The 12,728-nt window shown below is 43.0% G+C and overlaps 1 long non-coding RNA gene across 1 annotated transcript in view; it reads left to right on the plus strand.

Annotated features, from left to right (window-relative positions):
• The first annotated feature begins 2,428 nt into the window (after positions 1 to 2,428).
• LOC135263499 (uncharacterized) overlaps positions 2,429 to 12,728 on the plus strand; it is a 12,409-nt gene continuing 2,109 nt past the window's right edge. The window contains exons 1-3 of the long non-coding RNA XR_010332480.1: positions 2,429 to 2,549; positions 7,866 to 8,104; positions 12,156 to 12,728. The exon at positions 12,156 to 12,728 is cut by the window's right edge and continues 2,109 nt beyond it. This is a non-coding gene — a long non-coding RNA (uncharacterized LOC135263499). The remainder of the gene's footprint in view (positions 2,550 to 7,865; positions 8,105 to 12,155) is intronic.

Genomic DNA, 12,728 nt, shown 5'->3' on the forward strand with positions numbered 1-12,728 from the left:
AGTACTGGGTGGGTCACTGGATTGAACAACAGTTCAAAAGATTTTTGTTGTAAACATTCAAAATGAAACACACACACATACACTGTAGTGTTTATTTGGAGGTGCTGGAAATGTTAATCTTGTCACAGCTCATATTAAAGGAATTAGCCTCATGAAAACAGTAATGATCAGAAATCACATGGCTTTTGGGAATTATTTTGATTTTAATGGAACCATTTCATTCGCCTTTGCCTTATTATCAGATGCTGAAATTCAATAGAAATATATAGTATACCATAAGAAAATTAGAAAAAATGTATATAGGTATTAGATAATTGCACTCTTATAGTTGTATGCTTGTTTATAATATTGGTTTTCATGTCACATACTTATGTATTGGTTATATATACACAACAGTAGTTTTGTTGTTTAGACAGAACCCATTATAACTAATTAATACAGTAAAAAACAAAGGTTTTCAACTAAGGGATTCAACATGCACCCATACTGTTATATGCTCAGTAAATAAAAATACTGTGTGTGCGTGTGTGTGTGTGTGCGTGTGTGTGCGCGTGTGTGTGTGCATGTGTGTATGTGTGGGGAGGGGGTGTGCACTCGTGTTGGAGGGCGTGTGTGTGTGTGCACGTATATGTGTACACACATCTATATTTGTGCCTTACCATAACGAAAGGATTCATACATATATATATATGCTGTGCTCTAAAACAGGTTATGGTCTTGGGGAATTATTCTGTGCTTCACACAAATATACACAATATGTGTGCATCATATCTGATCCTCAGTAAAGCAACACAAGGCTCTTCCAGGGGTTTGGGTGCTTTATATATGTAACTTTAGGCACAGATGGAGGTGCTGAAGAGGGGCTGATTTCTCTCAATTTTCAGTGATTAAAGCACAAGGGTGTGGGGGAGGGGCCTTACACTAATGTTGGGCTGAGAGAAAGGCTTTTAATTACACCAGCTCCAATGCCATGTACTGAAGATAAGAATGTGTATGTGTGTGTGTGTGTGTGTGTGTGAGAGAGAGAGAGAGGGAGCGAGGGAGAGAGAGAGAGAATGGGAGTTAGAGAATGATACTGTGTGTTGCCCCGATATGAAAGCTTGTATGTCCATAAACAGCTGTCCACTACACTGAACTTGTTCATAATTTTACAGAATTTGCCATAAATGTGTGTAATTGACTAGAGAGCAGTATTACAGCAATTATAACGATAGCATATATACATTATGGATGTTTCTAACACACACACACACACACACACACACACACACACACATATATATATATATATATATACATTATGTATGTTTCTAACACACACACTCTCTCTCTCTCTCTCACACACACACACACACACACATATATATATATATATTTTTTTTAAATGATATTAATTATATATATTTTGTGCTTAATGCTATTAATTATGTATATTTCAAAATCTGAAAAGTGGTGTTTTAATGTGAAAAAATATAAAACTCTGCTATTAGATTTGTACTTGCTTTGCACCTCTTGGGTAAGTGCCATGTATTACCCTCATTTAAAGACTAATTTTAACCATTGCGGGGGGAGAATGGGTCCTTCCTCTGGAGCAAGATCTCAAGTGAGTCTCATGCAGGGGCTGGGATGTGGCGTAGCCAGTTTGAGCTGGTTTGGCTGCCGGTACTGAAGCATCATGCTGATTATTTGACTTTGAGGAGCTGATGCTTTTTGCCATCACGTTGTTGGTCATTCAATTAACTGAGTCCTGGGGTGGAGTGAATGCTGTGAGTGGGCATTAGTGTATTTATGTTTAAGTGCCATAATGGGTTCAGGCTGAAAGAATCACATTTTAGCTCATTCTTGCTTTTTGGTGTTGCGCTGAATTATGTTATGAAAACCCAGCACATGTCTTAATGTATAGGGGTTGCCCAAGGTTTCAGTTCAGTTGTTACTTGTGGCCTAATTTGGAAGACTACTGATTAAATAGGCTCTTTACCTTTTTGCACTACTAAATAAAACACAATTAATGTTTTAAATATCCCAGTTCTAAACATGTTTGTGCTGTTAATTGTGATATATGTGTTTGATATGCAGTGGATTAGATCTGTCTTTTAAACCATAATATAATGATTTTCCAAAGGAATTTTAAAAAAGAAGTCATTATCAGGCTTCAGCCGATATGAAAAACAAACTTTGCCAGAGTTCTGATTACTTCAGGTTAGGAGGAAACCTAAAATGCATCCATTGGTTTAAATGTTTGAAAGTCAAGCTAAGGTATATTCCATTCCAGCCATCCTTGTTCAACTTACTTTCCTCTGATTCCAGGTCTGAATGTGTCCTGTCTTTTTCACGTGTGACATGAGAAGCTGGGTAGCCTAAGGGGTTGGTTGTTATCTTTGGTTATCTAGCTGTATGAGTGGTGTACATTCTTCATAAAGCTAGATAACCGAAAGTAACAAGAATCCCATTACACACCTGAAAGGCCACCGGGAGCCCGTCATCCTCAGCAGTCCACAAGAGAAAAGAAGGTGACGCAGTCCAAGGAGCCCAGCGGAGAGTCCTGAGAGGTAAGCCTAGGGTCGGAGCCCAAAGAACGACTGTCCCCAGCACAAGCACAGGCCCAGCTAAGCATTCAGTCTTCATTTCACAAACACACATCAACAGCTTCTTTCAACAGGTATATTAAGGGGTCTTGTTTTGGTTTCTGCTTAATTTGTTTGCTTGTAATAATGGCTGAATGGAGAAGTACATTTTAAGACAGTGATCTCTCCTTTAGTGATTACTTACTCTTATTTTTTTTTTTTTATATTGACACCCGAGGCTACATTTCATGACTGTTGGATACAAATCTGATTTTGGAGACAATAGGGATGATTCAAATTTTCAAAGAGCTTCCTCAAAAGAGGTATGATTATGAAAGTGTGATCACTCTGGAAAGATCTTGAAGGTGTTGTCATTCTCCCACATTTCCATTTGACGAAGAGAGGACTGGTTGGTGTATCATGGCCACTTTTAACCTAATAAGCTCCAGATCACCTTGTGCAACATACAAAGGCTTACTGTCATAACCACATGACTGTAGCCATGAGTGCGTCTGAATGCCTGAATTTAAGCTCTACTTAATGTTGTAACTTTGTAAAGAAAACTGCTAAACACGCAGGAGCCTGTGCATGTTTTAAGGCTTATTTAGAGTAGAAAAACAAAATCCGTAGCATGATAGTGCCAAATTTTACAAATTGATATGCTCTTTGAATAAGAAAACAGTTTATGTTTTAGGTGCAGCAAGGGTTTGTCTATGCAGTTATTTTAACGCAATTCTTTGATACGTCTTCTCTGACCGTTGTTTGATATTTTGCCTATTTGGCTCCAGTGGCTCTTTTGTGCCACATTAATAAGACTACAATTCCACATTAATTTGAACAATACAGCAAAATACAGCACAGCAGCTGTGTCATCTTTACTGGTCACTCTCCTCAATCATGTGATTTACACGGCGAGCCTGGCTTTATCCTCTCTGCTGCATTGCAGTTGCCAAAGTGTGACATTTGTGCAGGTAGCTCAGCACAAGCTGGGGGGAATGATTGAGAGAGAGAGAGAGAGAGAGAGAGATGCTGAGAAATGGTGGCGTGGTTCACTGCACCCAGTAAGTCAACAGGGACTGGAATGCTCTCTCCTCACTCACTCTCTCCTCATGCTTCACTCATACATTTGTGCTGAGGTCCCATCACAGCTTAATTACTGCAAATTTTAAAGAGGCCCAATAGTGTTACTGTTACTGGTCCTGTAATGTCAAACCAGTTCCAAACCAATGGCTGAACCTGAACAGGTATGTATTGGGTGCCAGTGAGTGACCTTCTGAGGAGTGGGAGCTGAGTTTGATGATAATGACCCTAAGGGAGGGTTTATCATAGCAGTCAATACACAGAGGAGCCTTGAACTCATTGGGCAGTTTGTGCTGACTGGTACCCAGCATCACGTTGCTTTGATGAGCTCCACCGTCCAGTTCTTGGAGCTCTGGCTGGTACATGAAAGGAAGTTTGTAGCTGTCGCAGAGAGGGGCACATGCAGACGTGGTGTGGGGCTGCAGAATGGCCCACAGAGAGCAGGCCAGGTCTGGGTCTTTGTGTGTGGCAGGCAGCTCCGTTATCTCACTGACGCTGAGTAGTGTGAACCCCACTGGAAACACCCAGAAAGAGCCCCTTACATTTTGGTGCCTTGAAATGGCGCAAGTCCGGATTTCCACACAAAGGACAGAGCCAAGTCTTTTCTCCCCTTGTCTGTCTGGAAAGGAGAGGAAAGAGGGAGGGGGACCAGGGCTTGGATTTGTCTTGGCTTTCATGCGCTAGGCAAGCAGATTTAGACTCCAAGTGTCAAGTTGAAAAACAGCCATTGTAGCCTTGCGGCCCCACCACCCACCCCCCTTTACCCCCTCCCAGTCAACTGTACAGTCAATAGAGCCAGTGCACTTGTCACAGAGGGACAAAGGGACCCTTTACCACCCTTTCACCACTGCCGGGACAGAACAGCCAGACAGCCTTTTCAAAAAAAGTCCACTGATTCTTGCCCCTTTTTATCCCTCTCTTTCTCGCAGTGGAACATGCCAACAGGGGTGGAAGAAAGGCTTCACTGTTGGCCTGTTCAGAGGGCCAAGCTCTGTGTTCTATAGCCCCCCAAAGAGAAATGAATATATTACTGCCGGTTACAGAAGTCAATGGGCCCACAATGATAAAGGGGATTAAGTTTAGTAACTTACAAGGAACAGGTGTACACAGGCATTGTTCGGACCACACCAGTACCGTGCGACCGCTAACCCCTACTTTCCCCAATCCTCGGCGCATGTGCCTTCTTGAATAGCGGTGCCTACCAGTGCAGTCTGTTTAGGCCGTGGATTTGTCCTGCTAAGGTGCACAAGGGTAAGGTTGCAGAAACGGTTGGTGTATTATTGCTTGCTCTTCAGGAAAAGATGCTTTATTTTCTGAAAATCAATATTGCGTTAATTTTCGAAAATTGCTTTAAGACGCAGTTGAATATCAGTATATCACAACTGGGAAGTTGCATGAAAATAAAAGCTTGTTGAAGTATGAAACAACCAGGTACTGATTTGAGTGAGGCTTTTCATGTTTCTTAGAATACAAGAGTGTGATTGGTGGGAAGGAAATCCAACAATCCCAAGCTGATGTTTATACAGGGCTTTGGCTGCCTGTCTGAAATATGATCAGAGTCCTTAAATCAGTGAAGTGATGCTTTGACTTCCCTTTGTTTGGGTTAGCAACCCTGCTCTAGAACCACCTGTCTGTGGGACACCTCCAGAATCAGTGGTCATCTATGAGGTTGCTAACGTTGGTGATTACAGGCAAGGTTGGAGTAATGTAGTACCTGATTCAGATGCTTAGATGAACTATAAGACAGGACAGGGAGATGTCAGGTATCATATACATAAAATGGAAACTAAAATTTTGAGATCCTGGGCTGTTCGCGTTCTCCCTTTCCTCATTCTCTTGTTTTCTTTCACACTCCTACGAATCCTGAGGGGGCATACACTTTTTTGGTGGCCTGTACCGTTAATGACAAAGGCTTTACAATAGTTCCTATTTGCATAAGGCACTTTTCCAACAAGGACTTAGAGAAGGCTTGATAGCTGGCCCATTCGAGTGCCAATGTTGAAAAAAATGTCAAGTGCCAATTAGGACAGGTTTGCTACCATTCAACGACACCCCTCCCCTTTTAACTCTGCCCCTCCCCACTTCCCACCTCACTCTCTCTCACACTCCAACCCCCTCTCCACAACCTCGGCCTCTTCCCTCGCCACCAGCACCTAGCAACAAAAGCTGTTTTTCTTTCCACTGCCAACTGATGGAGGACGTCCTCTCTGTGAGTCTGAGAGCGTAAATGTCTGCGGCCCACATCCCGTTCCGGGGAGCTTCTTCCCCATTTTCTTTCCTGCACTCGGGCCCCTGGCATGGGAGGTGTGGTCAGGCCCCCGCCATCTTAAGAGCTGTTGAGGTATTCAGTGGCTCGCTGGATTCCCGTCTTTTTTTCTGGCAGGTGCAAGCCCACTGAGCCACCACAAGCCTGTTCCTCAGTAGAACAGCAGTTGTGCAGCATTTTTTTAAAAATGCAACAATGCAAATGATGGATATGAGAATGGAAGAATTACAGACATAGCACTGTAAACAGTCAGGGTATTCAGGGTGGTCTTTCCCAACTTTTTTTCAGCCAGTTACAACATGAGTGTTCTCATGAGTGTGAACTGTGTTTCCCTCGTTAATTCTTTTGTCACGTGTTTATGGATCAGATTTAGAAGTATTGCGTATAGGAAGCTTAGGATTATACAAATGCTTGGTTCTCTTAAATAAAAAGGAACAGCTGAAAAAGACTACTGTGTTGACTGTTAAGAGTAAGCATGGGCCTACTGGGTGTTAGGTTTATCGTGCAGTGGGACAGAACATGATGATCCAGATTGTACCCCTGACTATGCCAGCTATTAGGCAATGTGCAGTTGGCAGCATCCTTGCCCAGGGACAAAGAGGTTTTGATTGGCAGGGCTTCTCCCAACCAATCATAAAAGAGTGACTCCTTTGGTCTGATTGGGCTCCTGAAGTGTACCTGCGCCAGCTGTACATGAATATAGTTCTGCAATGTAAGTAGTGCCAGACAGTACACACATTCATTAAGTGAAAATGTAGTTCAGGCTAATGTTCAGGTCACAGGAGGATGTTGTTCTTTCCTGGATGGTGACATATACTTATTTAGTGACTTGCTAGTCATATCTGGTGGTAAAATAAGCTCTGAACAATGAAAATCTTATTAGCTGGATTCCTCTAAGGTTGAAGCTTCATACTCAATGCCGAGCTGTTTGTGTATAGATTTGTCAGCATCAGCTTAATGTTATTGATTTGGCTAAAGAGTAAAGTACATGCTGTGTTACATAGATGTCCACCATGGTCAAATAGTTTTGATTTGGACACAACAGTTAAAAGCATTACAAACAAGCCTTCTTGCCGAGACCCTGTGTGATGTCAGTCGTATGTCAAATAGTGATCATAAATAAATAATAATAAATAAATACTTATCATATCCATATTATAGTCATTAATAATGTCCCTGCTTGATCCATCATTAGCAACAATAGACCAATCATTTATTTGTGAAAAAAAAATATTGTTTTGTTGTATTTTTAGGTTTTTAAATTAAGCTGGATTTATATTATACTAGTTGGCACTTTTGTACACTAAAAAGAAAGGGCAAATTGAATGGAAAATGGAAGACTGTTTGTAATATATATTTAAATGTTTCCCACTGCAACATTCAAATACTCCGATATGCACTTGCACCCAAAGGGGTACATAGTGACATGGCACTAAAAGTGAAATTGGTGATGCATATACAAGGCAGCAATGGATTCAGAGAGAGAGAGAGAGAGAGAATGCCGTGTTCCTCAGACGGCCGTTTTTGTCCAGTCTAGGCCACCGTTGTTTCTTCATACTGCGTTCACCTCCCTCACCGCCTCCTGCCATCCAGAAGGATTTTTCCCCTATCATTCTGTCATTCTCTCTTTCATTCTTTCTTTCATTCTCTCTGTGTAGTTTTTTTTTTCTCAGCCTTGATTCTCAGATGGCCGGCTCTGATTTGCATACATTTGCATAATGAAAGTCATTTGCATGCTCAGGGGCAGACTGTACCATGAGAACAGACATGAAAAGGTGTGCGCGCATGTGTGTGTGCGATTGTGTGTCCTTCTGTGCGTGTGACTGTGTTTGTTTGCGCGTGTGTGGTTATGTGTGTGCGTGTGCATCTGTTTGTTGGTGATATTTGGCAATTTGGAAATAGGTTCACACGCCTCCTTTTCTTACCCTTATTCCCCATTCTTGTTTTTACTTTAGGGCACCCGCACATTTCGCTCTGAGGAAGCTGAGAAAGACAGAGGAGGAAAGAGGAGGAGGGGCTGCCATTGCTACACCAGCCCCGGTCCGCCCTCCCTTTCCCAGCCTCCGCCGCCGACGTGTCCCCCTCCTCCCCGTCCTCCCCGGCTGCCTGCCCCTTTCTCCTGTATCGCAAGATGCAGCCCACGCCACCATCTTAGGAGAAGGCTGGCACGAAATGGAAGTGCGAACCAGAGCAGGTAAAAACAGGCATCCGCCCGCCGCGCCAGCGAGCGCGGGCATCCGCCTCCCCTCCCCCCTCCGCAGAGACACTCGCTGGCTGCCAAATCTGGAGGTTGTTTAATGAGGTGTTTGTTAATTGCAGAAACGATGGGACGCGGGTGATAGGGGAGAAGGGGGTGGGGCGGCGTTTCAGCGTGAGTAAATCAGTTGGGCCTTTCTTAGCAGGCATTCAGTGGGCATCTGTGGTCGATCTCTACGGCGGGGGAATTTTCGTGCCCTCATTCTGATGCCGTACGTGGCGCTGGCGGCCATTTTAAGGAAATCTCACAGGGAATAAATACGCAAAGCAAAGTGGGCCATGTTAGGCATATATAAAAATGGCGAAAGTCTGTTATCATGTAACCAAAATTTCTTTATTTAGAATCTGTTATTACGCAGAAGAGCATGTTATTTTTCTGTGTGCATCTCGAGTAAGCAATAAAGATGCAAACAGATGAAGACTACTTACACTGAATATTATCAACATATGTCATTGGATTTACACCATCATTGTTTTTTTCTCTGTGTACTATGCTTGAAGCAGAAGAGGCATGTATTTTGCCATTATTTTGCATATGTGGCTGAGCATATGAAGAGAGACAATATAAAGAGGATGGCCAAAGGGTCAGCCAGCAAGATCAGTGATCCAATAAAGTGTAAGAGGGGAAGTAAATAAACTCCTGCCTTCAGTCCCACACTTCAGTGAAGGCTTTCATTCACAATGGAATATGTAAAGATACGAAAAGATAAATATTGCATTCAACTCTTTAATTATAATGAATACATCTGATACATTCTAATAATAATAATAATAGTAATGATGATGATGATGGTGATTATTATTATTATTATTATTATTATTATTATAGAAAAAATAAAAAAATAAGTTGAGGAATAAGTTGTGTATAATAATAATAATTCTAGTTGAATTAAATACTGCTATAATAATTATAATAAGAACAATAATAATGATAATAATAATGATTATTATTATAGCAGCATAGAATAATTAAACTAGAATAAGAAAACTAAAAACCACATTTCCCCAGCTTTTGTTACTTGAATCACTCTTGAATCACACTTGAATACTAGTCTTCTTACCCATATATCACTTTAGAACAAAGGTCACCAAAAACATACACAGTAGTGCCCAAAATGTTTGTGGAGACTACAACGCAAGTGGTATGTGAGCGCATGAACAAATCGAATCAATTGACATCATTTGTAATCTTTCAATATTCCTTTTCATTATTTTCTTCCTGTATATTACATTATGTACTTATGTACACAATTATAAAATAGTATGCTAAAGTAGACTTGATTAGAATGAAAATTGATTTGCGGCCTTACATGGGGCAAAATGAGAGTTCTGTGCTTTTTGCTATGTTGATGTGTGTTTTTCAGAAGCATTGCAACACAATTCTTTGGGGGGGGGGGCTAGACAGAGAGAGGGTGTGAGAGAGAGCGTGACAGTGAGGTTTCAATAGCAGAAGGCTCTCTTTTTGTCTTCAAGTGATTTTTGGGGGAGCTTGGGCCCAGACAAGTGGCGTATTGTCCACCCTCCCACCCCCCCCCCACCCCTACCCTGACGCGCTTGTTGTGGTGCTCCATTATTTAGGCCAGGGAGAGAGAAGTTTCAAAACCGCTTTACCAAAACACCAATTAGAGTTGGCTGGGCCTGATTAACTAAGAGAGCTGGTAAACAATACAAGCCATTGTTCCCACCACAGAAAGAACACTCCCTTTGTTTGTGTCTGCTTATCAGAGGTCAAGATAAAGTGGCGCTTCAGCAGAGGCTGTGGAGTGTGAGTGCTATGATAACAGTCAGAGACATGAGTTACCCTTTCTGCTGAGCAGAGGAAGAGTGGATGGGAGTTGCCTCTGTGAGTTTGGCTGTCCTATCTAAAAAGAAACTGCCACTGTTATGTAGCTAAACATAGCCTTAGCAAAATAGGCTATTTAATTAACCTATTTGGTGGCCTCTAAAAGACAATAAAAATATGGTACGAATATTACATGGACATTGGTGGTCAATCTCTAGTAGTCAAAGTATACAAGAATGCAAGAAGATTAATTCGGTTTTACCTCTGTAGTTAGGTATAAAGTTGTTCATTCCTGACTTCCTTATACCATTTGCAATTTTTTAGTAAGTCAGTGCAGCAAGGGGAGGATTACATTTTTATGAGTTCAGACTCTAAGGTGTTATGTATATGCAAATATGTGAATGCTGAATATGAACTATGTGAACAAAGCAACATATCCTAATCAGGCACGGGTGTGTAAAGGCTTATTATATACATATTTGTATGAGCATTTAAGGCAGTCTGGCAAAGGGAGGAGTGCTGGAAACTGGGTGAGCTGAAACTTGAAATGACACTGCTAAAACAATGTAAACTCTAGACAGTGGAGAGGCTGGCTTTGGCGATGCGATAATGAGGGGTTTTGGAGGGAAGTGCAGGAGGTCAAGGGGACGTCTGGAAGTGAGCGTCTGGAGAGCTTGGCCTGGACTGGGGTAGACTCCCACTTGCAGAAGGCTGGTCTGCATCTGCAGGCTCTGCACCCATCACTCCACCTGCTCCTGTAAATATGAATTGGGGGTGCAGCTTGGCCTGCAGCCCTGTTGAGTTACCAGCCTTGGGAACCCCACTGAATTCCTCCCCCATACGGGCAAAGGGGGCCCCAATTCTGTCTGTGTCTGTGCCCTCCCCCTCCCCACCCCTGCGAGGCTGGGGGCCTGGGAAGGACTTCAAGTTCACGTCCAGACCTCCTATTGAGCTGACAGGCTGACTGTTTGCGTAGTTTGGGTCCCCATTCAGAGCTGGGAAGTGGGGGAGGGAGTCGAGGGACACAGTATTCTGTGATGGCCTGAGCAGGCAGACTATTCATTCCGTGGAGACAAGTGAGGGAGAGAGGGATGGAGAGTGAGAGAGAGGGAAAGAGAGAGGGTGAGAGGTAGAGAGAGAAAGAGACACTCGGTTGGGGGGGCTGGGTGGGTGGGTGGGGGGTTAGATGTGCATAAATAAAATAAAGATTCTGTGCACGCAGTTTGCGCAGAACAATCTGTGCCCCACATACCCCCCAACCTCCCATAAAATGTCCCTATTGAGGCCCGGACTCCCGTCCCACACACGCTCTCACGCGGGAGCGGGCTGTCTCCTCCACCCATTTTCCCAGCTTTGTGAGGCCGCGTGCTCAGGTTGTAAATAAAGCATTAACAAGCTGATTTAGTGAAGGCCGCTCTGCAAAAACAAAGTCTGCCCCCCCCCCACACCTCTACCCCCCTTCTGTCACTAGTTTCCAGTAAATAGGCCCCTTTTTTTTCGGACTGACAGTTTTGTTTCGGCCTGCTGTAATACCTCTCTGACATACATTTACACACAAATGGAAACGTTCTATATATCAACACAAAATATTCAAGCTGTTAAACGAGCTCTATTGTTATTTACAACATCAGGAGAATATGAAGACTGGCCTGTGTGGCTGGACAAATACCTCCTACGAAGCCTTTCACTGCCAGAGTATTGGCGCTAACGCAACGTCTCCAAGAACAACAAGCTTGAGACTAGCTAAAAGGCTTTGCTTAGACAACAGCAAATGCAGGAGCTGGTTCCATGTCCTTCTGACCTTATTGCATTTAAGCTGATAGTCTGAGCTGCTGTGCAAGGCTGGCATTCCCTGAAGCTCCCTCAGATCTCCTAGCTTACAGAACGTCACATGCTTCCTCTTTGTATTAAGGCCCCACATTGTACCAGGCTCCTGCAAAAGGGCTTCAACTTCGCCCTCAATCCCCAATCCTCAATTTGGCAACCTTCGTCTAACACATGAGCTGAACCTGCCTGACACAAGACCTGTGCTTCTGCAGGACAAGAAAATGGCTGCTTGCTAACTTTCCTATGGTTATTAGATGACATGACGTTACATTACATGGCAATAACTTCATTATGAGCAACATATAATGAAAGTTTCAGAAACTGTGATACATTTGTTAATTGGACAGTGTTTTAATGCTTCTTTTTCCTATTCTCCTAGGTTCAATCGGCCATTACCTCACTTCCTTGCATATTGAGGGTGGAAAGAGAGACAGTGTGACATCATCTTGACCTCTGGCTAAGCCCTTACTATAGCGCTCACTCCCCTGCAGCCTCCATCATGGCACAGTGTCAGTTGCCTGTGCTTGGAACTAGACCACAAAGTAACACTCCAGTTTCATTTGGTTTGTGCCCCAACATTTGAATCTTGAAGCACGTCATCAACATTGCAGAGTTCCTGGGATCTGGTTAAAATTTGGACATGTGCTTTGAGGGCTAGATATCAGTCTTCAAGGCCAGCATTGACTGGAGCGTTGTCTTTGATGATATGATCTGTGACAAGTAAATGGGGAATTGGGGATTCTGCCACTCCCCTGGAAACAAGATGCCTGGATTCCAAGAGCAATTTTGGACCGAGAAACTTTAGAAGAACGCACGCACTTGGAAATACCCGACCATGTCAGAAAAATTGTTTTGTCTCTCAAATCTTGCAGAATAGGGGCTACTTGCTGCTGGTCCTGGAGGGCCACAACTCAGAAATCTTTTTAGCTCTGTTTAAACCACTTATGCCCTT

The sequence above is a fragment of the Anguilla rostrata genome, chromosome 1, assembly GCF_018555375.3.
Source record: "Anguilla rostrata isolate EN2019 chromosome 1, ASM1855537v3, whole genome shotgun sequence".
NCBI lineage: Eukaryota > Metazoa > Chordata > Actinopteri > Anguilliformes > Anguillidae > Anguilla > Anguilla rostrata.